Source organism: Nasonia vitripennis, chromosome 3 (assembly GCF_009193385.2).
Source record: "Nasonia vitripennis strain AsymCx chromosome 3, Nvit_psr_1.1, whole genome shotgun sequence".
Classification (NCBI taxonomy): Eukaryota; Metazoa; Arthropoda; class Insecta; order Hymenoptera; family Pteromalidae; genus Nasonia; species Nasonia vitripennis.
Window position 1 is genome coordinate 13,274,196 of NC_045759.1, and position 25,059 is coordinate 13,299,254.

The window sequence follows — 25,059 nt, forward strand, 5'->3', positions numbered from 1 at the left end:
TCTCTCTAGCAAACGCCAAGTTTGTTGGCCTCTATTCATAAAGTCATAAAAAGAAGATCGGAAAAGATTGCTCAAATCGCAATTCCAACTTTTCCAGTATCGCGACAGAAGCTCGACTCCTGCTCTTCTCTCTTTTTTTTATAGATAGACAAGAAGAAGAAGCGAAGGCGCGCATATATAGATTAAGCGAACGAGCAGCGACGACGACGACGACGGAAGTATCGGTCTTTCGCTCTTTACTCGCCCGTCTCGGCGACTTTTTCTCTCTCTTTCTCTCTCCGCAGTAGCCCCGGAAACGCGTTACTTAAGCTCGGGGCCGATAAGAAAGACGGACTACTGCTGCTGCTCCTCGTTACTCGCTCTTTCGAACTTTTCGTGCTCATTGTTTTGATAACGGCGATAAAGCCCGCCGAGTGAAAGAAAAAAGTGCGCAACAGTGCTAGATTAATTTTCCGCTGATTCGAGCCTCTATCGCCGCGCGGCAACGAACTTCGGAGCGAGTTAACTTTGAGGCGAGAGTGGAGGCCTTTTGTTTTGGTTATTAAAATTTCGCATCGCATCGCCGAAGAGCTCATCTCACCCTGCAGCCCTGAGAATTCCTTAATAATATTTTAGCGCGCGCTGCAGCAGCGAGAACGCGCGCCGCCAACAATACAGAAAATATCTGTCTGAAACTTAATTACCGGCGCGCGGGCGCGCGAGCTCCTGCCATACTACACTATATATACGCGCTCTGTCCCGCACCTGTCTGCGAAATTAATTACTTGGCTTTATGCGCCTCATAATCGCTGCCTGTAATTACTCGCGTAATAGCGCATATTGTTATCGCAGGAGGCCGACAAATTCGCGCCCTTCTTTGACTCTCTCTCTCTCTCTCTCTCTCTCTCTCTCTCTCTCTCTCTATATATATATCTCTCTCTCTCGCACGAGCTCTCGTCGATTACGACGTTACCTCGTGTGGTGCTGTTTTTGGAGGCTCGCAAGCGACGAGATTTTTTCTCCTCGGAGGCGTTGTAATTGCTCGGTTGCGAGAGATGCTCGCAATGAGCGTCGGCGGCGGGATATAACACAGAGTCGGATGGAGTAAACGCTCTCGGTTATGCTGATGACACTATAATACCGGCAGCTGTGCGCTATAACGTGGCTTTTTGTGCAGTGACGGGCGGCTAATGATGTAAACGCGGGGAATTCATTTAGACGTTGCAAAAAACGAATTACCTACTCTCCCGCGGCGCCTATTTCACTTTGATGCTTTGGTTATTTGCCTAATGAGAACGACTGACATATGCCATAGGCTGCTGCTATGTATCAGGTATTTGACCCCCGCGCGCATCTGAACCGAAACTATAATGTGCGATATTGACTCGACCCTAAATTCGCAGTTACGGTCCCCATCAAATTGTTAGCATTAGCCTGAGTGGTCTCTTCAATCTATCCATAAAATTAATCATTGCCCCATCAGCGTTAATGGACGGACCTTATCACTCAGCGTTTCTATCCCGCGATACACATGGCTAGCGCGCACTATTCAAAACAAACCGCTGACGGACCAGAGCGTTTTTCCAAAAAACAATACACGCGCGATAAATCATCCGCAGACGGACTCTTCGGACTACCCTATTCCCCGCGGGCAAAAAAGGGGCAGACCATTTACAACGGTTCTTTCTTAAAAGGATCTGATAGTTCATTAACGTCGTCCGCAAGAACCTAGCGAAGATTGTCGGACATAATTAATTACGCCGCATGACTGGCAATTGGTTAAATAAGCAAGTGTCTGCCTAGAACCGGGAGAGAGAGAGGGAGAAAACAGAAAGTCCATTTGAAAGACTCGACCATCGGGTGGAAAACCCGCGAGAAGAGGTTGCGGCACGCGGAGGAACTCTGAGCACACACGGGCGTGTGTGTAACGACGAGCGAGTATTATATACGTAAGCGGCGGAGAAAATGAAAGAAAGGGGGCAGAGGCGGCGAAAGGGAGAGAAGCGCGGACGAGACAAAAGAGACTTATAAGCCTAATGAAATTTCACAGTTGAATATAGCAACTACTTTTATTCGGTTATGAATAACACAGTCGTCGGAATTACGCCTAGCTTAATTCCGGGAAATCTCGTTTATAACATTGTCAGAGAGCAGTTTGCCGAAATTGAATGTTTCGCTCTTCCTCCATTTTTTACGTAAACCAGTACATTTAACTTTGTTATATACTCGCGTGGATGTGCAACTCTCGGCGGACGCGTGTAACCTACGTTTTTCCCTCAGCGTTTAGTTTGTTGACATCAATTTTAACATTCGAACGTTTCATATTCGAGAAAGAATACTTATGCGTAGTCGCGCGTTGTTTCCACGGAAATTCCATTTTGCAGTTCATCGCAGTGAAGTTACGAGTCAATAAAGTTGCGGCTCTCGCGAGTCATTATAATCCTCGCTGCCGCAAACATTTGCGCGCGCGCATGTACTCCATATATAATAACGTCGCGAGTTGGTAAACAGCCGTTCGAAACCCGATTAAAACTGAAACCGGATGGAATAATCCAAAGAGTCAACTCGCCCGCGAGTTCGAAAATTCCAAAAAATGAGCAGAAACCATCATTCCTCGCTGTATGTCCCAGTGCGTTGGAATCCGTGGTATCCGGGCATTCTTCGGACGCACCGCAAAAGTTGGCCCCTTTTTGGCGCGAAATTCAGCTCTGCGTTCCTTCGTCCTCTCTTTTTTTTTGTCGGTAAAGTCGTTCTGGCCGGCTGGAGCTGGAAAAGTATTCTTCATCGAGGAATTCTCCACTCGGGGTGTTCCAGTTGGCTCCCTTTGTTTTTCGAAAAAATGAACAGGGCTTCGCGTCGACGAGAAAGAGAGAAAGCTCTCTTTGTGCGCAAAGGAAGCTGCGAGAGATGTGGGTCGTGTTCGGTATATCGAACGACGTCGGAGTCCGAGTATTGGTATGCAGTAGGGTATACAAGGCTATATCCGGATGATCATTTTGAAGTCCAAGTTTTTTTCGGGTCAAACATTTGCATGGAAAAGTCGAAGGGAAAAGGATGTAAAGAAGTTTGAGAAGCGTATAAAAGGGAGCGTTTTTGAAGTTCGGATCCGTCGATACAGGCATAAAGGCTCTTACATTGGAATTGTGTGGACTTAGCAGTACACTCGGGGGCTTAAAGCTGCAGAGTCGAGAGACTTTTCTCGTATATGCGATACGAGGAGATATTTAGATCCTATTTCCGTCACATACTTCTGCGAACTTCGTCATAACTGTTCTATATGCACAGTTTCAAACTTTTATTTATCATCACAGCGCTTCGGTATCATTAGAAACTCTCGAAAAGCCCGATGCGCAAACGTCTCTTTACAATTAATCAACATTACAAGTCCGAAGCAGTTTCGCAGCCCTATTAGTGTCGGGCTCATTAATACCAAACCCGTAGTGGGCTCTACTAACTTGAAGGCAATCAAAACTCGAGTTTTGCGCAATCAATCGACAGCGACTACGAGAGCTATGCGGAAACACGTTCAGCGGATAAGTTGCTGATGAGGAGCGCGTATACGAGTGAGAGCAAGTGGTCGGAATGTGCGAACTAGTGAATTTATCGCAGTCGCATCCCTAATTCTCCACACACACACGCTGCCATCCTAGAGTCTCTGGCATGCGCGTGAGCTTCTGTATAACTACTTTAATGACACATACACACACACACATGTAGGCTGTGTATACGCGCGGCGGGAGAAAGAGACTTTTACTGTTGCAACGACTGCGTACGTCGAGCGCGAGCGTTGCCCAAGTTGATGAATAATCATGATAAAGTTTCGCGGTGTTATTTGCGGTGGGATATGCGCGCGGGATCCCGCGTGTAAATTGAATACGCGATATGCGCCGGTTCATTCACGACGATTGATATTGATACGATTACGTAATTGATTATACGAGTGTAGAATTAAAAAATAAAACACTGCTGGCTTGAATTATATTCCACACATTCATTCTGAAATCGTGTTTAATTACTACGCCAGCGTCCCTCGATGATTATACCGTTAGAATAATCAGAGACCCGCGCGCATCAGCATCGCAGAGACGGATCAGAATGCAAGGCACGAGCAGAGATACAGTCCCCCCGCTCTCTCTCTCTCTCTCTCTCTCTCTCTCTCTCTCTCTCTCTCTCTCATAGAGAGAGAGACATAGTTTCTTTGATCTGGCAGTGCCTTAGGTCAGATCAAATGGTTAATCGGCAATGCGATTATTGTTCTAATGAATGAGATTCAGGCGGCAGCGGCGGTGGCGGCATTATACATCTGCGCACGTGCGCGCTCGAGCGTAAAATATAATTGTTTGAGGTTCGAGTGATCAGTGTTATGTGCTTACGGGCATTATACATACATCGTGTGTCTGTACAGCCGCCGCTCGAGAACACGTATATGTTGCTATATACATACGCACGGCTCGCTGCAGACGCGAGTATGCTATATATACAGCTGGCGAACTGCAGTGTGGGTAAATAGGCTATAACGGTGTGGAGATTGCTCTTTTCGCGAGAGGCTTATATTCCACCTGTAGTATTATAATTTACTCGTGTATAGCAGTATCTTTTTTTGTGGTTTAGTGTATACGCGGCATGTGTATAATACACGCAGTCTTAAAAAGCAGTGCTATTTCAAAGATTAACGTCAAAAAAGATAAAAAGATACTTCTAGGCGGCTCACATAAAGGCGCAGTTATATAGAATGAGCAGCCCGAGCAGCAGACCTAACAAGGTAGTTTTGGCATGTAGCTACAAACCTCACTTCAACTATATCTACACTCAACGCGTGGATTTGAAGAAGGGAACGCGGCGAGTGCCTGTGCGCCACCTATCGCCGCTAACCAGAAACTAGAGAGCCAAATCGGATAGCCGAGCCAAAAAACCATCGTGCACTCTATATCAACACGATGAGCCTGTAAACAGATTCACGCGCAGTGCACCGCGAAAACAAAATATGATATACGTACGCACGAAATATTCATGGGAAATCTCCAAGATCATCGCTAACGCGCGCATCGGACTGAGCAGTTCCAGCACGCGAGCGTCGAATGGCTCGTTCGCGCGTGCATTAGCCCGACATTCCTCTCTCTCTCTCTCTCTCTCTCTCTCTCTCTCTCTCTCTCACTCTCTCTCTCCGCGCGCGCAGAACACATCTCAAGACCAGTAGCTTCAGCAGCAGCATCGCGATCGCGCGCGTAACTGGAACACATCTGCGCTCTGCTCTCTCGCGTGTGTACATCCGGAAGCCAACGGCCGACTGACCAAGGAGGCCCGTCGCTAATTCATATCCCCCACGACGACGACGACGACGAGCCTCAGCTGTGCGCGGACCTTATATGTGCCTGTGTCTGTGTACACTCTTTACTGCTAAACTGAATTGGAAGAGAGGATGGAAGGAGTTGATGATGATAATGATGATGATGAGGGGGAAATCGAATTGCTCTTTTTTTAGTTATTACTCGAGGATTCCTTTAAACGTACGGAATTTCACATAAACGAATCCAAATACACCAACGTCGACAAAACGAACTCCATATCTCAAAAGCGTATAAAATTTTATTTAACTTCGAGAACGCGCGCGCTACAGTAGTCGACGAACAACAATACGTTTCCGCACATTCCCATAAATTTCCACCTCTTTTTATCGCAGCGGCAGCATCGTGGATCGCTGCTGCAGAGCACGAAAATAAAAACACATCCAAAGAACATCCGTTTTTTGATATTCCCGGCTCTGCACATTTGCGCCCAGCTAGCCGCGCGCGCACGCACCATATATACATCAGTCCGCGCGTTCAAACGTACCACAGCCCTGCAGCCGTAATTGCATCGCGATGCGCGCGCCCGCGCACGCGTTCGCCTCGTTAGCGCGTTTCTTTTGTGCCCTCGAAAAACTACGCCATACACAGCGCTCTGTGTGTGCGTGCGTGTGTTATATGTATTGTATACGTGTATACATATCCCTGGTAGAAACGTTAACGGTTAATAAGCTAAGTTTTGGGCCACTTAGCTAAGTTGTGGTTAACAATTTAAATAAATAAGAGTTTAAACATTATAAATGCATAGATATACACATTAACTCAAGATAAAACAGAAAATTTGCTTGAAATTTGTCAAATGACTGTTACAATCCAGAAATTATAGAAAAATATCTTGAAATTGAGAAAAATCCAAATATTTGTAATAAAACATGCAAACGTTTTAATGCAAGAAAAAAAGGAAAAAACAATTTTTAACTTAAAAATAATACTGTGTTGTTATAATAGACACGCATCACTAAAATATATTAGCAATATTTTGCTTTATTTTTTACATTATTACAAATTTGATAATAATGGTCAACTAAACTTAACTTTTTAACGGTTTTCACTCGTTAATTTTCTACCAGGGATAACCCTTCGAAAATTCGCTCTAGCGTGAAGCTCCAAATCGGGGTGGCGGTTCGGTGAAACTCGCGCCCGCGAATGATCGTTATCGCTCGCGCAGCAAGCAATAGTTTAGCGATTCATCGGCCGATAAAATTTTATTGCCTCGAGCGCGGCGAATGCAATTTACCGGCGGCTTCCGACTAAATGTTTCATATACGTGGATTTTTCGGGGCGGCTAATGGGCCGTGAAAAATTCAAAGGTGCTTTAACGCGATGCTCATCATTGCGCGGTTGCAATTGCGATTTCGAGTGTATAGCGCGGCTTGTTGTGCAGCTTTTCCGCCGGGGGATGACCGCTTGATTGTTGAGGACTTTGTTCCGGGAAACGTGGAGGATGATTGCGGGAATTTTTCGGAAAACTGGCGATGATGAATAGAATGCGGCGTGTTTTTTTCGCTGTGATAATACTGTCGGACAATTATACTGTGTGACATCAAACGGTTTTGATCGGTTGCTCGTGATACTCGATATTTCGCGAGGATAATGTGGCTTTCACGGATAACTGCGACCAAAAATAACGCAACGCGTAATACTATATGCAATTTTCGTTATGACAAACTTTCCATACGCTCTCGAATTACCCAAATCGAATACAGTCAATACATCCTCTATAAAAATGACGTCGCGTCAGGGCTCCCTGAAAAAATCCATCCGCCGCTCTATTTTCTCATTCGTTCCAATCAACACAAACGTCGTCGCCATCCCGTCAAAGTGAAATTTTCGCTGACAAGCCCCCCCCCCTCTCTCTCTCTCTCTTCCACAAACAAAAAAATATCCGTCGCCGCCGCAGCACAAAGGGTATGACACGCGCAGCGCCGACGAGGTATTCGTGCGGCGAATCGCAGCGGTCAGACGTAGCGGCCACAGCGAGCGGAGATATCCACAAAGACTTATAATGTAGGCCCTGGCGCTGGCCTCGAGTAAATATTCCAAGATGTTGGCCGTGTGGACCGCAGGAACGTAAAGCACAGTCGCCGGGTCCCATTCCGGAGCTTGCGAGCGCGCGCGTGAATCCCAGAGTAGGTGTGTATACACTGCAGAGACTGCTGCGCGAGGCCGAAGAAAATCCGACGGCAACGTGGAGCGGCTTCCGTGCGGTGTGACTTTCTCTCTCTCTCTCTCTCTCTCTCTCTCTCTCTCTCTCTCTCTTGTGCGGGAATTTGTTTGTTTTGAAGAGAGAAAGAGAGACGATTCGGTGAAATTTTCAAGGGACTTCTCCGAGAGCTTTTCGGTGAGACACACAGGATATATTTGTTCGCGCAAGGTATTTGATGTTTGCTTAATCGGGCTTTCTTGCGTAGTTTTATCAATGCCTCGAGTCGCATAGAGCTTTTGATGAAGCTTGTAAGCACCGCTTCTGCGTATAAAGTTGTTACGGCTTGATCGACACACGACCAACTGGTAAAGCATTCGCCGAACTCTCATTAGCGTCTACGATAATCTGTAAACACAGCTCCTTCTTCGTGCCACTTCGCAATACAAACATACACTCCGCGAATCGAATCAGAACAGCAAACAAAAACTAATTGCGCTTTACCTATCTCCGCGAGATCGACCTGCGCCGGGCGTATTCGCACGCCATACAAAAACTTTTCGCTGATTTCCAGCTTAGATACGCAGCAGCTACACAATCCAGCAGAAATTGGCTTACGCGAATTCTCTCTAACGACAATTTTATCAGCCGAATAAGACGCGCACACATTCACTCGGCTGTAAAGCCGCACGTAACGATTCGGAAAACATATTACCACCGCAGCAGCAGCAGCAGCAGCAGCAGCAATGAACTTATCTGTAAGACACGTGCCGTCACGTCTATAGTTTTAATTCCGAAGTAGTAGCTGCAGCTGCAGCCTGTATCCAGCATCTTTATGGCATCTCGTTCCGGAAACAAGACAAAATCTCTCTCGCGTACATGCAGCAGCGGACACATCGTTACACAGCTGTGGCACACGATCCTTACGCTCTAACGCTACAATCTCTCTTTCTCTCTCTCTCTCTCTCTCTCTCTCCCTCTCTCTCTCTCTCTCTCTCTCTCTCCTTGACGTACCACAGTGCCGCAGACGGTTAACGACAAATTCGTGAATGTTTGCCGCGGCTCGGATTTTCGCGCGTTGCGGCACACGTAAAAGTGGCCATATACCTCACACACCTACATACACACACAGTTATACGGCATTTGCGTGCGCCGGGGGCCAGATTACAGTGCAGCAGCAGCAGCCGGAGCTTTTCGCCGGCTCGTTTATCACGCCAGATGTGTAGCTCACCTCTCGCCTGTCCCTTCATACATATCCACCACTGCCACCCCCCTAAGCATCAGTCCTGCCGCTCTCTGTGTGCGCGAGTATGGTCCTGTCCGTCTATCTGGGCCGCGGATCGAAAATTTGTCGGCTCTCTAGGATCGTAAATTCAATTCGCGCTTTTCTTTGTGAACGCGAGCATGGGCAAGTTTTTGTTTTGCTGGACGCCGCAGCGATCGGAGGATAGCATGTCGCTGACAGCGAGAGGATTTTCGAGGTTTTACGAGCTAGGGGGGTAGCTGGTCAGTTTGAATATTTCGGAAGGGCAGCGCGCGCTGATGATTGTTGCGCTTGTTGGCTCGAGCTTTTTATGAGACTTTTAGGGCTCGTCGTGGTTTTGCGGCCAGCTGACTTGATAAAGTATACGGGTTACTGTGGCTGGCGTTATTTTCCCGTGTTTGTGCACGCTTGATTTTGACGTGCTGTATATTATACGCGAATTGATAAAATAAAAGTCGTACGTATGGTAAACACGGAAAAGTCTGTTGTCGATTTCTATCCAACGCTTGTACATATCCCAACAGTTTTATATATAATGCATATTCATCGCCGCGAATTTACATCCAAGAGTTATAGAATTATACATTTCATGGGCCGGAACTCGCGTGACTCGCGCGCGCGCGCGCTCGGATGATAGTATCGAATTGCAAAGTTATTCGGCGAAAGATAACAAGTTTGAGTTTACATTAATTGAGTTTTGCATTTGTTTAATGAACTCGATAAATTTATGAATGAGCTCGGGATTTGATCTGGTATGCTGGGAAGACTGGCACAAAAACTCGTTAGTGATTCAGAAACTTCCCGCGCCTGTGTTTTCATTTAATTTTACAACGCGATATTACATACGCTGCAGCGAGAAGCGTATGTAGGTCGAGGTGTGTGCTTTTCGTTACTCTGTTTGTATACGATATACGAATTCGTAAGAGGCGGATTTTCCGACAATTTTTTTAAATTAGGGATTTAATTGATTAAAAATGCCCTCTGCGTGTGTGTGTGTGTGTTTCCATGAGATTGTGCACTGATTTTTTTACCCACTTTTTTTGTAAAAATCGCAATAATATACGGGTGTGAATTAATTAAATTGTTCAATTATACAGTTTATGCTTTTGTTCCAGGTAAGCAAACGAGATCGTTGTTTTTACTATTCGAGCTACGTGAGTGAGTACACTTGATGAAATTTTTCATGCTACAAATAATAAAATTGAAACAGAATGGAAGAATTTTATTTTTGAATGTATACGAATTCCCCGCATCACTAAAATTTTTATCGAACTCCGATCGATATCATTTCCCTCTCGTGATTGATCGGCGAAGAATCGTTTAGCCGATTAAAATACGGCGACTGATAATTTACCAGTGTCTCGGCCCATAAATCATCAAACAGACTGGGAAGCTTTAAAAAATTGACTCTCTCGACTAATATTATGACCAAATTCATAATTAATCATCCTTCGGCGAACGATACGTCAATGACACTTATGAATAATCGCTAATTGATACCGGACGTCGGCTTCGTTCTTTAAAATCCCACTCCAAAAACACTTCCACACTCTCGCCGAGTCGAAAATAACTCTCACACGCTGTAAACAAAAGTGTCGGTAATTTCACATCAAAACTCCCTACACCGCGAGAAAAAACGTTGCTCGCCCGAAGTTTGGATCAAATCCCGAAGCTCGACGCACTTTCCCGTGGCCCCTCGAGATATGAAGCCGCGCGCGCGTTGCTCCTTCTGTCGCGGAATTTGACAGTTGACGCGCGTACGAGATCACGAGGGAGAGTTCGATGGTTTTTCAATTACGCTGATTCGATGCGTATACTGCGTTTCAATTCGCTCGTATACCCACGTCGCTTGGGAGCCGGCGATTCGCGTGTTTTTTTTTGCGAGTGGGAATTTCTTCTCTTTTTTCTCCGAGCGAGAGTAGGGGGAGTTGTTTTGAACTAATGTTAATTTCGCTCGGGGCTGGCGGAGAATATTCGGTTACGGATGGGGTGAATAATTTCCATAGCCGATGCATCAGGGGTGAGAGAGGCTCGGCTCTGCGCGTTGAAGTGCGGAACGGCGAGAGCGCGAATTTTTCGCTCGTTGGATTATAACACACGCAAATGTGATTGATGTACGCAAAAAGAACACGCGGACGTCGGAAATGTTCGCTGTTTTGTATGTTTTTGTGTTAAATACGCGTCTACGATCAATGTTGAGATTATTTGTTTGTGAAATTCCACGTGCGTTCTTGGTGTTTTTAAAACAGATCTGCTAGCGATAAACCAGCAACTTTTCGGCTATATCTCTCTAGTCTCTGGCTAGCGACGACAAGTGGCGCACGGGCACTTTTCGATTTCTCTCGCATAATCTGCGCCACGAGTGTACACTGAAAAAAACACAGCCGTTTCTACTGTAAAACACGGTAGTTTTAGCGAGTGCGTCACAGTAGCGACTTTTCAGTAAAAACAGCGAGTGTCCACTGGTAGTTTTGGCAGGTCTCGGCGAGCTGTCTCTATCTCGAGGATAGTTAGGTTATGTATCAACTTTTAAAACACCAAAAATCTTAAGAAAATAATTTTTCTAATGATAGTATTATCATAAAATATAAAGTAATGGCCATTATGGGACTGATAAGTAACAAAATTAAAAATGTTCATGTAACTTATTTGCTAATATTCACTCTGCATGCGATAATGGGATGGTAATAAGTTGATGGTTGTTATTCAAGGTATTTTTCTCTCTTATAATGATTATTACTAATAACTTTAATTTAATTAATCATATTACTCATTAAAAAAACTATTTTCTTAAGATTTTTGATGGTTTAAAAGGTGATACATAACCTATATATCCTAGAGATAGAGACAGCTCGCCGAGACCTGCCAAAACTACCAGTGGCCACTCGCTGTTTTTACTGAAAAGTCGCTACTATGGTGACACTCGTTAAAACTACAGCAGAAACGGCTGTGTTTTTTTCAGTGTAGATAAATCGGTGTGCCGCCTATGCCAGCACTGCCTTCTAGAACCTGCTGTTGAGTCTTTAGTCTACTTCCGTAAGTCGCGATGGTCGAACCGTTGGCGGCGAACAACTCGTACGCGCACTTTTCCCGCTTGTCCGTAAGCCACGATCGTGGATACACACACAGATCGGCACCGGTATCAACCAGGAATGTCTTGCGCGAATTAGAGTCCTCAACGTAGATGCGGCGATGCGCTAATCCGTCAATGCTTGCCGCATTCACTGACGACGCGCGTCGTTTCCCGACCAGGTACACGGACTGCGGCACTTCGTTGCACGTTCCTTGAAGCGACGGTGATAGAAGCACAACTCCGTCGGCTCGATGCGCGCCGATGCAGGTGTGGACGGTCGGCTGCGAGCCGCACGAGATGCTCCTCTAGCGCGGGAGCGACTTCGGTCTTGCGTTAACGCGTTCACTTGAATGGTCAACTTCTGAATTTGTTCGAATAATCCCGACATATCATTGACCGCGTTGACCTGTTTACTGGGAGTTATCTCATGGACCGTGTCGGACAGTTTCAGAATTTTATCTACCGCTGTCTCGCTGGAAGCCGCCATAACTGTCTGCAATTGCGAGGGCAGGCGCGTTTTCCACAGTTCGAGTATGAACTCCTCCGAAGTGTTCGCGGTGGCATGCGCTTTCAAGGCACGGAAAAATTCTGATGGCTTACGGTCGCCTATCTGCTCTCCTTCTAATAACTTCCGCACTCGCGCGCCGTCCGATTCCGTGAACCGCTCGACCATTTTCGTCTTGAAATCCGTGTACTTGTCCGTAGCGGGTGGCTCTGTCAGGACATCTTCCATCTGGTTGATGGCCCTCTCCGTCAAACTCGAGATGGTATTACAATACTTAATGTTGTCGTCTGTAATACCCGCAGTGACGAACTGCGCCTCCAACAGCGTGAACCAAACCTTGATTTTGTTTTCAAGGAAAGGTGGCGCGCGGAAATTCCGCGGCGCGTGCACATTCACCACGGGCGTCGAATTAGCGGACACGTCACCGGTTTCTGGCATTTTAAAAAACACTCGACTACACGCAAGTACACAAAACACTTAGAAATTGTCCAATCACTTCCTTCACCTTAATATCACGTCGAGGTCACCAATTTTTAGTCTGCAAGCGCTTGTAGAGGTGAGGTAGGGAGAAATTGGACACGTGTGTTCGGTTGAACTTTGTATTTATTTAGAGAGCTTGGAAATACTGATGTCAAACTTCGCTTGGCTCGGCAGAATGCAGACCGCAGGACAGGCAGGAGGGCCTAGGTCTGTGCAAGTCTCTGGTTCGAGCAAGAGTGCTGAGTGCCCCCAGCGAAGCCACCCTTCAGGCCTCGGAGGGAAGACGTTGGTCTCGCTCATGAGGCCCGAAGGGAAGGGATAGCTTGGGCACTTTAGCGGATGAGTGGCGCGCGTGCTTTTTTGAGAATTCCGAAGATTATCGAGCGCGCGCGGCCGATCGTTTTATTGCTAAGTGCAATATGCGACAGACCGCTCGGCTGCCGAAAATCCGGGGACTGCCTCGTCTGGGGGATTAGCGAACGCGCGCGCGGCGGATCGCTTTATTGCGGTGAGGCAATAAAGCGAGGGACCGCTTGGCGAAAACTCGAGAACGTTGTGAACGCTCTCTGCCAGGCCCCGCAGATGCGGGAAACATGCACGCCACAAGTCGCTCATGCTAAAAATACAACTTAAACAAGGGCAGAATCTTTATCAACGTATGTAAAGTCTCGCTACAAAATACTTCTCAGACTTTTCTGCCTTATGCAGAAGTTTTTCCTTCTCTCGCACTATCGCTCCGCTGATCTCATCAGATTCCTTTCTCCCTCTATCTGATACGTATAATGTCTGCAAAAAATTAATCAGGGTCGTAGCAATAAAGTCCGTTGAAAAATCGAAAGCGACACGACCTCGCTCGTATACAGCAAGTGTAGTATGTATAGATAGTCTCGGCTTAAATATTTAAAACTACGCGACCGCGGACTAATCACTTTATGGCCTTAATACAGACGTTTGTTTCCCTCAACAATGGTTGGACGCATCTACGCGCTCGTTTGTTCGATCGCATATGGCGTGCGTGTATACGAGCGCGCACATACTATACACGTTTCGAATCTAAGCTTGAATAGACTATTTTCGTTTTGAAGAGGGATGCTGTGGCATTCGACGCTGCGTTCTGTGCTGTAACAATCGAATGGGTATAATTGACGCAGACAGATGCGTGCAGTATCGGATTTGAGCGATAGATTTCATTCCTCACGGCTGTAACGAGCGCTAATGAGCTTTTCGACAGTGTGTGCTCGGTCGTTAACAATCCGAATTCAGGCTCCCGAATTCAACTCGAAATACTTCGACTTCAAAGCGCAAAAGCAAATCTAATCGATGAATTCCCCAAAAAAGCACTGCTCTGCACGCTGCACAGCCGCTCGCGATTACAAGCGCAATCATTGCCTGCGCTGCCTACTCGAGTGGCACTTTTCGCAGTTCTCGCCCTCGCGCAATAAAAAGAATACCGCACTGTTAGCGTGTGCGAGGCTTGTATTTTCTGAAATATCGTGGCGAGAGATGCTCATTACGCGGCAACGGAGCCGCTGAAAAGAGCCGACACCGATGGTGCGCGCCTATCGGAACGCGAGCCATGAATACTGATATCGGGGGCTGAAGGAAGGCTAGGGACAATCGGAGATTAAAAGCCTGCGCGAAGGGGGATGAAACGCGAGTAGAGGAAGGGTTTTTTATACTTCTTTTTCGGGGGGGGGGGGGGGGGGAGATTTTAATTAGGGGTTGTTTTTGATGCGTGACTTTTAATTGACGTGCGTGATTAATATGTAAACCAAAATATTGCATTATGTGCACTACGTTTGCGTGTGTTTGAGTGATGGATACACAATAATAGGCGAAATTGATATTATAATACACGTAGCATTGCATAATAAATACACGATGTACATAAACCGTAATACACAATTGTACACTGAATATATTGCAGATGATCCGTATTAATTTTATTTAGGGCTGCATTTCATTCGTATTGAATAGATTACAAGTGCGGCTGCGGCTTTGAATTTATTGACAAGGGCTCACTTGCCGGAATAATATACTACCTATAATGCACGAGATTCTCTTTTGTATAGTTCAGTGTGTTATACTCGCGTGATTATTAACAATCGAACAATACATTATTCCATACACAATTAATATCAATGTTCCGGACGTAACCGAGGGCTGCTAGGGATAAAAGCAAGTGCGACGTATTTATTCTTTATCAATAATATATTCTACCTATTAGTAGTATTATCGAACGTTTCTCCGTCATTTGGCTCTCATATGCGCGAATCGACAAGGCGATTCGTGGCCTCAGGCCAATACGGTTAGGAGTGATTTTATAATTGTTCCTAGACTGCCACGACCCCCCTCTAGGAGTTTTACTCCGCGGATTTTGAGGGTCACTTTCAGTGCGGAGAGGCTAAAAGGGCCGATCTGTGACTGCCAGGCCAGAGAGTCGAGTGGCGGGAGGCGTTCGTATGAACACATGCCTGCGTGTGTATAGCTATAGATATAGAGGAGCGCGCGCACTACTTCGAGTCCCTTCGGTAGTCCTCGGGAAAGCGTCTTTGTTTTAGTTTAATGAGTAGAGCGTCAGTTCTCGGCGACAACTTGTGAGAGAAGGTCACACAAGGACCTGATCGCTAGGAGATTTCAATAAAGTCATAATATCTGATCAACAATGATTTCACAGTTTATTTTTGAACCATAATGTAGTCTTGTCCCATACAATCAAACAACGGGCAAATATTCATTCATTTGTTTTTGCTATTGTCACGCACATGCACCAATAAAATTTTCATACCATCCTTCGATCATTGACGCATTTAAAAGTCACGCATAAACAGAACGAGGCAGCGAGTAATACCATAGCAGTTGAAAGAGCTCGAAATGAATAAATATGAGAAAGGCGAGACAGACAGAGAGTCGAGAGTAAGGCGAAAAGAGCGAGGAAAATGTGAATCAGAGCTGCTCGCTTGCGCACATGAAAGAATGAGAAAATTATAGCCAGCTTCTCTCGTAAAACTGCGCGAGCTCGTGATCGATGGATCGCTTCATTTGATCGCGCGCTAAATTACGCGCGGGAGCGGTTATAAAGCGGAGCTAATTTTTCCAGTCCCGGAGACGCATGCGCGGAAATTCCGGAGCTGGGAAAAAGGCGAATCCAGAAGACGCTTAATAAGGCCGGTTAGTCCGAAAGTGGACGAGGAACCGCGGGAATTCGTTTGGCGCTGCAGCAGACGCGACGAAATGAATTTTTCACTAAACGAGTCAGTAAAGTTCCACGTCTTTAGAGTATACAGATTGATTGACGCCGGTGCATTATTATGAGGTCGTGGAATGCGATGTCGAGATGAGACTGGAACGTCTTTGATGGCTAGAGAGAAATTCAGACAAGCCGTGCGCTTTGAAAATTAGAGCTTTCGAGCTTTTTGAAAATATCTGCATAATGCAACGGGCGGGCTGACTCGGAAACTCTATCGTATCCAAGAATATTTCCGCCCAGCACTGCACAGGTTAACAAGCTGAAAGCTTATTTCAAAGTAACGCGTTTACGCGTCTTTTCCCAAGATCCTAAGAATTTCAAGTCGAAAGTCATAACTCTCGGATGCCTGGCATTCGCGGCATTTCATCGCCAGCGTAAAACGCGAACGAGAATACGCGAGAAAACGAACACACCCGTTGGATAATAAAAAGCCGTTTAATCACATCGGACACACGCATAGAGTCGCATGCACACGCGGAGGAAAAATTTGTCGAGCAGGCGCAAAAGTTTGCGCCAAAAAAGGGGAACGACCGCAAGCTCTCGCCAACAATCGTCGGCCAGTCAAATTACGAGCGCAGATTAATCTCTCTCGCTTCCGCCATTAAAACCCGAAACAAGCCCACGCGATGTCACTGCCTCCCCTTGGATCTGCGGAATAAAAAGACAGAGAAACGCGAAAACAACGAAAGAAGCCGTAAAAATGAAAGACGAGCTCGACAACTCGCTCCCCAGCTCTGGCGCGGAAGAAGATTAGCGATATGGAGGCACGCATTCAAAGCGCAAGGGACGAGGGAACGAACAAAAAGCCATTCGTTGCTCTCGCAGCCATTAGAGTCTGTATGGATACGTATACGGGCGGCAAAATATAAAAAGAGATTAGTGCTACGCGCTTGTCCGTGCGTGAAAGGGGCAGGCGGCGGCTTTGGCGGAAGGAAAGAGCGAGAGATAACGGACTCTGATAAAAGCGGCCCCGGGAAATTCCGGCAAATTACCGCTGTAATCGGCCGGCGCGCGCGGAAGCCCCCTCGAATTTCCATAATTCTCTCTCACGCGCAAGGCGGGGGAGCGTCGCACTTTGCGCCCCGAAATTTCGCGCCGCGGTGGTAGGCGCTGAATTTTGATTGTCCGTCGCGCTATGTATACGTATATATATATATATATATATATATATATAGCTATGAGAGCGAGTGGCGAGAGTAGCTACGCCGATTATGCGCTACTTTGCTGCTGCTGCTGTACAGCTGTTCTTTGTTCGCGCTCGGGCTGTGTGTCTTTTGAGCGCTGGATCATCGGCGGTAATGAAATTTCCCTGCTCGAGTCGGGGCCATTTTCCGCGTGATGTACTTCTCTCTTTTTCATGCCTTTGATAACGTTTTTTATTCAAATTTTAAATATAAGTCGCATTTAATTTCATCGCTATTACCATTGCTTTGTATATGTAAAAGCATTTTCAAGTTGTGCGCTGATACGCTTAGATTCGGTTGTTCATCTAAAAATATCGAATCACGCGCATAAACGGCCCAAGTGTTTTGGAGATTCCCGCGATATTGACTTTTAAACAATCAACCGAATCATCTCCGAGCGAACAGCGTTACGTCTCTCTCTCTCTCTCTCTCTCTCTCTCTCTCTCTCTCTCTCTCTCTCTCTCTCTCTGTCAGGTGAGTCTCGCACGCGTGTCAGATCGCTCCATCTCCGAAACTAGTTTTCGCCTGTTTTCTGACTGACTCCGTGTGAGTCTGTATATTTTTAGAAAATCTGGCCTCCCGCAGGCTCCACGTGCCGGAGTATAACTGCATGGCTCCTTAAAAAAGAGCCAGGGAGACCGTGTAAAAGTTGAAGTGTTCTGGAGAGGTTAGGAGGGCAACAGAGCAATTCGGCGGGATTCTGGCAGACTTTCCATCTTGGCCGTTGGCATCCCTGCTCCTTGGTGGTGACGTCAAGACTGGCGCGTAATTTGAACATCATTCAATTGGATACCGCAATGGCACCAGTGGTTTGCTCAGTCTGCAATGACGACTCCAAGCCACCAACAAGTACGTGCCCGACCTGCCGTCTTCCGTGCCATACCCGCTGTTCGAGCAAGAAGATGAACGCGGTGTGTAATAATTGTCGGAAGACGGAGACGCTAGAGACACTTCCGCCAGAGACCTCTACTCCTGCCGTGTTGACGTCTGCAACCAAGTCCACCCCGGAGAGTGACAAATCAGCACGGAGGAAGCCTTCCCCGCCTCCTGGAAAATCTCAGGTGAGCGTTCGCACCGGGCCAGTGCTCCGAACCAAATCGGCAACACCTCGCGTCTCTCCCCACCACCAGACGCGGCTTGCGGCGTCGACGCCGTGTGCAAATACGCGGTCAGGTGTTCGGAGCGGCAGTTGCGCGACAACCAGTCCCCCTCTCCGTCCTAACACGAAGAAGGAACAGCGAGAGAGTAGCCTACAGAGCTGCGATACCTCTGCCGGGCGGGTCACTGACATCCAGGCGCCGGCTTTGCTGACTTCGGCGTCGGCTGACGAGTCATCTGCACAGGACACCGTGAACACACAGAAGACTCGAGCAAAGGATGCGCCATTGGGTGACACCAGCCTTTTGGGTGTCTCTAATATTTTAATTCCGGTGAGTACGATGGAGCTTTTCTTTCAACGTTTTGACATGCTCCAGGATCAGCTTGATGGGCTGAGGGCTCTCGTGAGCAGGGGTTCGGTGCCACATAGCATCTCCTCTGCCCTAGCAGAAGGGGGTGCTACAGTCGGCACGGAGGAATTGAATACCCGTATCTCTGCTCTTGAGACCCAGCTAGCCGATAACATCAGTGTGTCTAATAGATTGTTTGACGCCAACAAGCTGCTTCTGGACGAAAATAGTATTCTTAGGGACGAGTTGCGACAAACGCAACAACTACTCGGAAGGCTTCATCGTGCTCGCCAAGACTATGACACGGGCTCGACGCCGGTTTCGGACAGCGGTCCGATGCTGTCCTCGGGTCCTAGTGTTACCACCAATCGTGAAGCCACCGAGGTAGCGGGAGCACGAAAATACTCCCCTCCTCGGTTGGCACCCACTGGCGGCGGCGCGGGGTCGGAGAGGGACGGAGCCGAGGGGTGCGAGGTCATTATAAATGGCCTAATACATGATAATTTCGACGAGAAAATCTCGGATGTAGCTGCCTTTGCACTGCTCGGAGCCGTCCTTCCGGCCCTGAAGAAAAGCGACATTGCCAATACTCGAGTACTGCGCATGCGTAGACCAGATAGGGCTCAGAGAAACGGCACGACCGCGACAAAACCGGCGACTCCTCGTGGTGTGCTGCCATCTCTCGTGGTCAGGCTTGCGAGCCCGGGCTTGGTCAGGGAAGTCATGCGAGCGAAAAGCGCGCTCGCAAACAACTACCTGATCACAAACGATATCAAGCCCGGTGTTCTAGACCCGGAGGCTGCTGCCTGCTTATCCGGGCATAAAGTTTTTATAAATGAAATGCTGTCCCAAGAAAAATTCTCGCAGTTTAAAAACTTGAGGCCCATTGCACAGGGACTGGGCTTCAAATATGTCTGGCACGCAGGTGGCAGGTTCCTGACTAGGCGTAGGGGGGGGGGGGGTGAGCGCGCGCACGTGTTCGCATCTGCTGCCGATTTGCAGGCCATTCTCACGGCGTGTCAGGCCGGCTTGAAACAACCTCGACGACAGAAGATTCGCATGACAGTCACTGAAAAGGACGTTAACTCTGACACTACTTCGTGTAACGGACCTGAGTCGGACCTGTCAGGCAAGTCGGCTGCAGCTCTGCCGACATCGTCGCCATCATTGACGACTGTATCATCTGCACTAACATCCATACAGTCGTCATCATCGTCATCATCACTTGCGCCCACTATATGACTCGGGAGGCCCTCTGACAATGCGCCGGGTGCTGCGTGTGGTTTGAGAGCGGGCTTTCTCAATGTGAACTCGCTCAGGGCTCGCATTGGGATCGTCCGTAATTTTTTGGCAGAGCGCCCATCGTTTGACATCTTTGGTTTTGCGGAGACATGGCTGGGTCCGATTGTGGATGATAGCCTAGTTAGCATCGGGGGATTTTCCATCATTAGGCAGGATCGAAATGTAAACGGAGGTGGCGTCGCCTTGTTTGTGCGCAATGGATTGAAAATCAAAAAGCTTGCTTCATCTGATACTATGGGTCTAGGAAAACCTGGAATCCCAGAGTATCTTTTTTGTAGCGTACAAAGGGGCGACTCACCTCCGGTACTACTCGGAGTTATTTACAGGCCCCCGAAAATTCCGATGCAAAAGGACTCAGACCTTCTTGATGTATTGCGGGACTTATGCGGCGAATTTAGTCATAAGATCATAATGGGTGATCTGAACTCGGATTTATTATCCGACTCGGACGACGCTGCTACTATCAAGCGCCTGTCCGAAGAGTTATCTCTTCAGATCATCCAGCATGGTCCCACGCATCATACCTCATCGTCTCACACGTGGATTGACCTCATTATGACCGATGAGAACGACACGATCTTGGACTCTAAGAATGAGTGGCTGCCTAGTTTCGGCAAGCATTGTGTCATAGATGTCTCGCTAGACATCTACGCTCCCACTCCTACGAGTGACACTTTCTCGTACCGGGATTACAAGTGCATTGACACAACTAGTCTAGTAGACGTCTTGTCTTGTTGCGACTGGACAGCCATGAATTCCATTGAAACAGACCTGGAGGGCGCTTTATGCGTTCTTAATAATAATATAAAACTAGCAATTGATGAATTGGCGCCTTTGAAAATGGTTTGCCCACGTAAGAAATATGCTCCTTGGTCTGGACCAGAACTGAGGCTCCTCATGGATAAACGCAATGCTACACTCAGGCGCTACGAGCGCACGGGGAGGGCGGAGCTTTTCGATGAGGTCCTTCGACTCACATACGAGGTCGACATGCGTTCTGCTCAAGAGCGTGAGTCCTTCCTTCGCCAACAACTATTAGACGCCCTTGATGAAAATAGAAATATCTGGAAGGTAATGCGTCATCTCGACCTCCTGCCTGGGCGTAAGGAGGAGGAGTTTTTTGGTTTTACGCCGGGAGAGCTGAACGAGCACTTCGCGGGAGTATCGGTATCACCCCTCGAAAATATACACAATGCAATGGACACTATTTTACTTGCAGGTGAGGAGGGCTTTACTTTTAGCCCTGTTAGTATGAGTGACGTCGTCCTTGCTATATCACATTTTTCCTCCCAAGCGAGGGGTGTCGATGGTATTCCATGCGGGGTGGTCGTCAAAGCCCTCCCAATTATTGGCGAATTTATTCTTAATCTATTTAACTGCTCCTTCGCTCAGGGGATCTTTCCGAGAATCTGGAAGCAGGCACAGTTGATCGCGCTAAGAAAGACCAGCGCTCCTTCAAACGTTAAGGACTTTCGTCCGATTGCATTGCTCTGCTTCCTCTCAAAGGTACTCGAGAAAATTGCACACACCCAGATCACGGAGTATCTTAATACAAATCATATACTCGACCCCTTCCAGGCCGGTTTCAGAAAACACCACAGTACGCAGACTGCGTTATTAAAAGTGACCGACGACGTACGCATGGCTATTGACAAAAAGAAGGTGACGCTTATGCTGCTGTTTGACTTCAGCAAGGCCTTTGACACCATCTCACCTTCCAAATTACTATCTAAGCTGAGACAGCTGGGGTTCTCTAGGGCGGCTCTCCTGTGGATTAAATCATATTTACAGGGACGATCTCAGATGGTGATTTCGAATAAAAACGGAACTTCAGAGTGGCTTGAAACCAATCTGGGAGTTCCACAGGGTTCTGTCCTGGGACCCTTGCTGTTCAGCCTCTATGTCAACGACCTGCAAAATATACTCGACGGCAACGCAATTAAACATCTTTTTTACGCGGATGACCTCCAGATCTATCTACACACCAACAAAGATAACTTCCTGGACGGCGTGGCTCGACTGGCTGAAGCGGCACGGCTGGTTTCGGACTGGGCGGAGAGCTCCGGTCTGCGACTTAACTCCGGCAAAACTAAGTCTATATTTTTCGGGTCCATGAAGAACGTTAATGATATTAAATCATGGAACATGCCTGGGGTTCCGTTGCCGGACGGAGTGATCGTCCCATTCAGTGAGACGGTCGTGAGTCTCGGTGTTGTACTGGATAGCAAACTTACTTGGAGACCGCAGGTGGATGCTATCACGAAAAAAGTCAACAAAGCCCTGTATAGCCTGCGGTTTATCAGGGGCTGCACCACTGAGACTCTCCGCAGAAGGCTAGTTGAGACACTTATACAACCGCACATCGACTACTGTGCTGTGACTATCCTGGACGCGTCTACCGAACAACGAATACGGTTACAGAGACTGAGCAATTCGTGTGTGAGATTCATCTTCGGGGTTGGGAGGGATGAACACATCAGTCCCTACCGGAGGCGTCTAGAATGGCTTCGCACCGATTCCAGAAGGCTCTACTATGAGGCCATTCTACTCTACAAGGTAATTCGGATCGGTGAACCCTCGTATCTGGCCTCATTTTTCAGCAAACACGAGCCGAGACCCTCCAGTAGGAGAGTTCCCCCGGAACTGAGCATCCCTACCGTCAGTACTGAAACCGGGGCTAGGGCCTTCCAGGTCCAGGGTGCTCGGTTCTGGAACTCTCTCCCTTCTACTCTGCGAAACCTGCCATCTCTCGCTTCCTTTAAGGGGGCACTACGGCGGCACCTGCTGGCCACGGAATCTTGACGACTCTGAGCCCTCTGGCGCTTGATTTTTAACCTTAATCTAGTTTTAATCTAGTCAGACTCGGTCCTGAGGCCGTAATAATTCATTCAGTATTACGTAATTTAGATTTCCAATGTGCAATACAGATAGGTCTATGACCAAACCATAAATGTGCAACGTAATATTTGAAAAGTTTTATGTGATAATTATATGTGACCAAATATGTTTTTATGTGATTATATGTGACGATATTTGTATATATTGTATTTTATAATTTTGTTAGACTGTAGCGACTCAGTCTATGTGACCTTAATTGTATTATTTTTTTTTTGCCTTAGCAAATAAAGACCTATCTATCTCTCTCTCTCTCTCTCTCTCTCTCTCTCTCTCTCTCTCTCTCTCTCTCTCTCTCTCTCGGCGCGCGTCTAAATCCGAAAAAGCTTTTTAGAAAATTGAATTATCGGACATCGATGCGCTATATAAAAACTTGGACCTTGTGTTCGCAACTTTTCTCTCGAACTCGGGCTTCATTCAACTCCCCCGACGAATTTCCTCTTACGAACTGTAACATCTTGAAGTTCATTTTTACTGTTAGGGGAGGGTTATTTCGCGTAAAGTCGGTTATAGGGCTATTTGTACGGTAAAACAGACGTCCAACACGAGAGAATATAGTCTTCGCTATATTTCGACGAAACAATGCGTGGAAACTTTGTTAGTTATACATTTTCAAGTCTCGCGGTCCGACGGATGTATCACTCCGCAGACAAGCTACGAAGAGCTGTTTTATGTGTAAGTACACGTTTAACACGGAATTACGCCGTCGGATGAAAATCGAGCAAAGCATCGCGTCTCTATAAACATAAGAACCGTGTCTCGTACAACGAGATCATTCTCAAATAAACCCAAAGACTCTTATTCGCCGCGTTAAAAAAGCGAGCTCTATCGAATCAGCTTAGAAAAATGCCGAGGAAAAATAAGTGCACAGCAACAAAGGGGAATCCGAGCGAGATTCCCAAAAACAATTTCCGACGCACGTAATGCCTATCATAAATCGTATACGCAGCACGAGCATCGTCTCTCCTTCCCGAGAGCTGCGCAAAAGAGTTAATAAAATCTTCTTGCCGAGGCCGAGAGAGAGAGAGAGAGAGAGAGAGAGAGAGAGAGAGAGAGAGAGAGGGACGTACGCGAATTCTGAAAATTGTTCGAAAGACGCGGAATTTCAAGAGCGAATATCGCGCTCTATAGCTATACTAACTCGCCGGCATGGAAAACGCTCTCCCGGGATTTATTAAACGAAAGTCTTGCCTGAGCGCGCGCGTTGCGTATACACCGGGAGAGGATTCCCGCGCGCGCGATTTTTTTCTAATTGTTTTTGATTCGCTCTCTGGCTTCGGAAAAACGTGATTTATTACGTTTTTCGAAAGCTTCCAGATTCCACGCAGATTACCTAGCAAACTATTCAATTACGCAACGGAACGTCGTTACAGGAGGTGTAAACAGGCGCCGCGCAGCGTACTTCACAGAATTAAAATTTCACTCTCGCGATATATACAGCCTCGTAAGCTCTCCGCCCGATATCGCATCAAACTTCTTAAAGTATCCAACTCAGCTCTCGCGCACGTTGCTCATAATAATATTTAATATTCAAGAAAATCTCGTACAGCCAGTCCCCCGGAGATGAAAAGCTCCCGGTCTTTGACATCGTCCAATTTTATAGACGCCGCGCTGAAATTAAATTTACACCTATGCGCGCTAGGGAGTCCTCTTTTTAATTTAGCGCGCCGGCGGGAAATTTGAAAAAGAATAATCCCGAAGGTGCAGCTTTTGGCGAGCTGCCAAAGTAGCGGCGCTAGCTAATATACACGCGTGCTTCCAAGGAAAAGCTCCTCCTTTAGAGTCGCTCGCGCGCGAAGTGAGAGAAATAGTTTCTCCAGTTTTTTCTCTCCCTCTCTCTCGCGAAAAGATAGAGTGTGTGGATGTGTACGTATGTATAGCTTTTTTTTGAACGAGAGAGGACTACGTGTAGTTACAACGCGGTGTGATGGCGGGTCTTAATTAAGGACGGGTAGGTCTTCCGCGGGATCATTATGTAGGAGTAGTAATTAGACGCAAAACGCGCGAGTGCGCTGACACACGCTGAAGTAATTGCTAAAGTATTCATTAGGATCCTACGCTCGAGAAACGCACACTCTCTGAGTGAGAGAGAGAGAGAGAGAGAGAGAGAGAGAGAGAGAGAGAGAGAGAGAGAGAGAGAGAGAGAGAATGTTATATCCGCATCCCCGCGAGCGACGAGGAGGAGGAGGAG

General features: G+C 47.2%; 1 protein-coding gene across 15 annotated transcripts in view; it reads left to right on the plus strand.

The window, feature by feature from the left end:
* LOC100116138 (prolyl 4-hydroxylase subunit alpha-1) overlaps positions 1 to 25,059 on the plus strand; it is a 192,769-nt gene that overhangs the window by 94,961 nt on the left and 72,749 nt on the right. The window contains exon 2 of one of the 15 annotated variants that reach the window (XM_032598492.1): positions 9,847 to 9,889. The exons of the other annotated variants lie outside the window; for them this stretch is intronic. The gene's annotated coding sequence lies outside the window, so the exon portion shown is untranslated. The remainder of the gene's footprint in view (positions 1 to 9,846; positions 9,890 to 25,059) is intronic. 15 annotated transcript variants of the gene reach the window in all.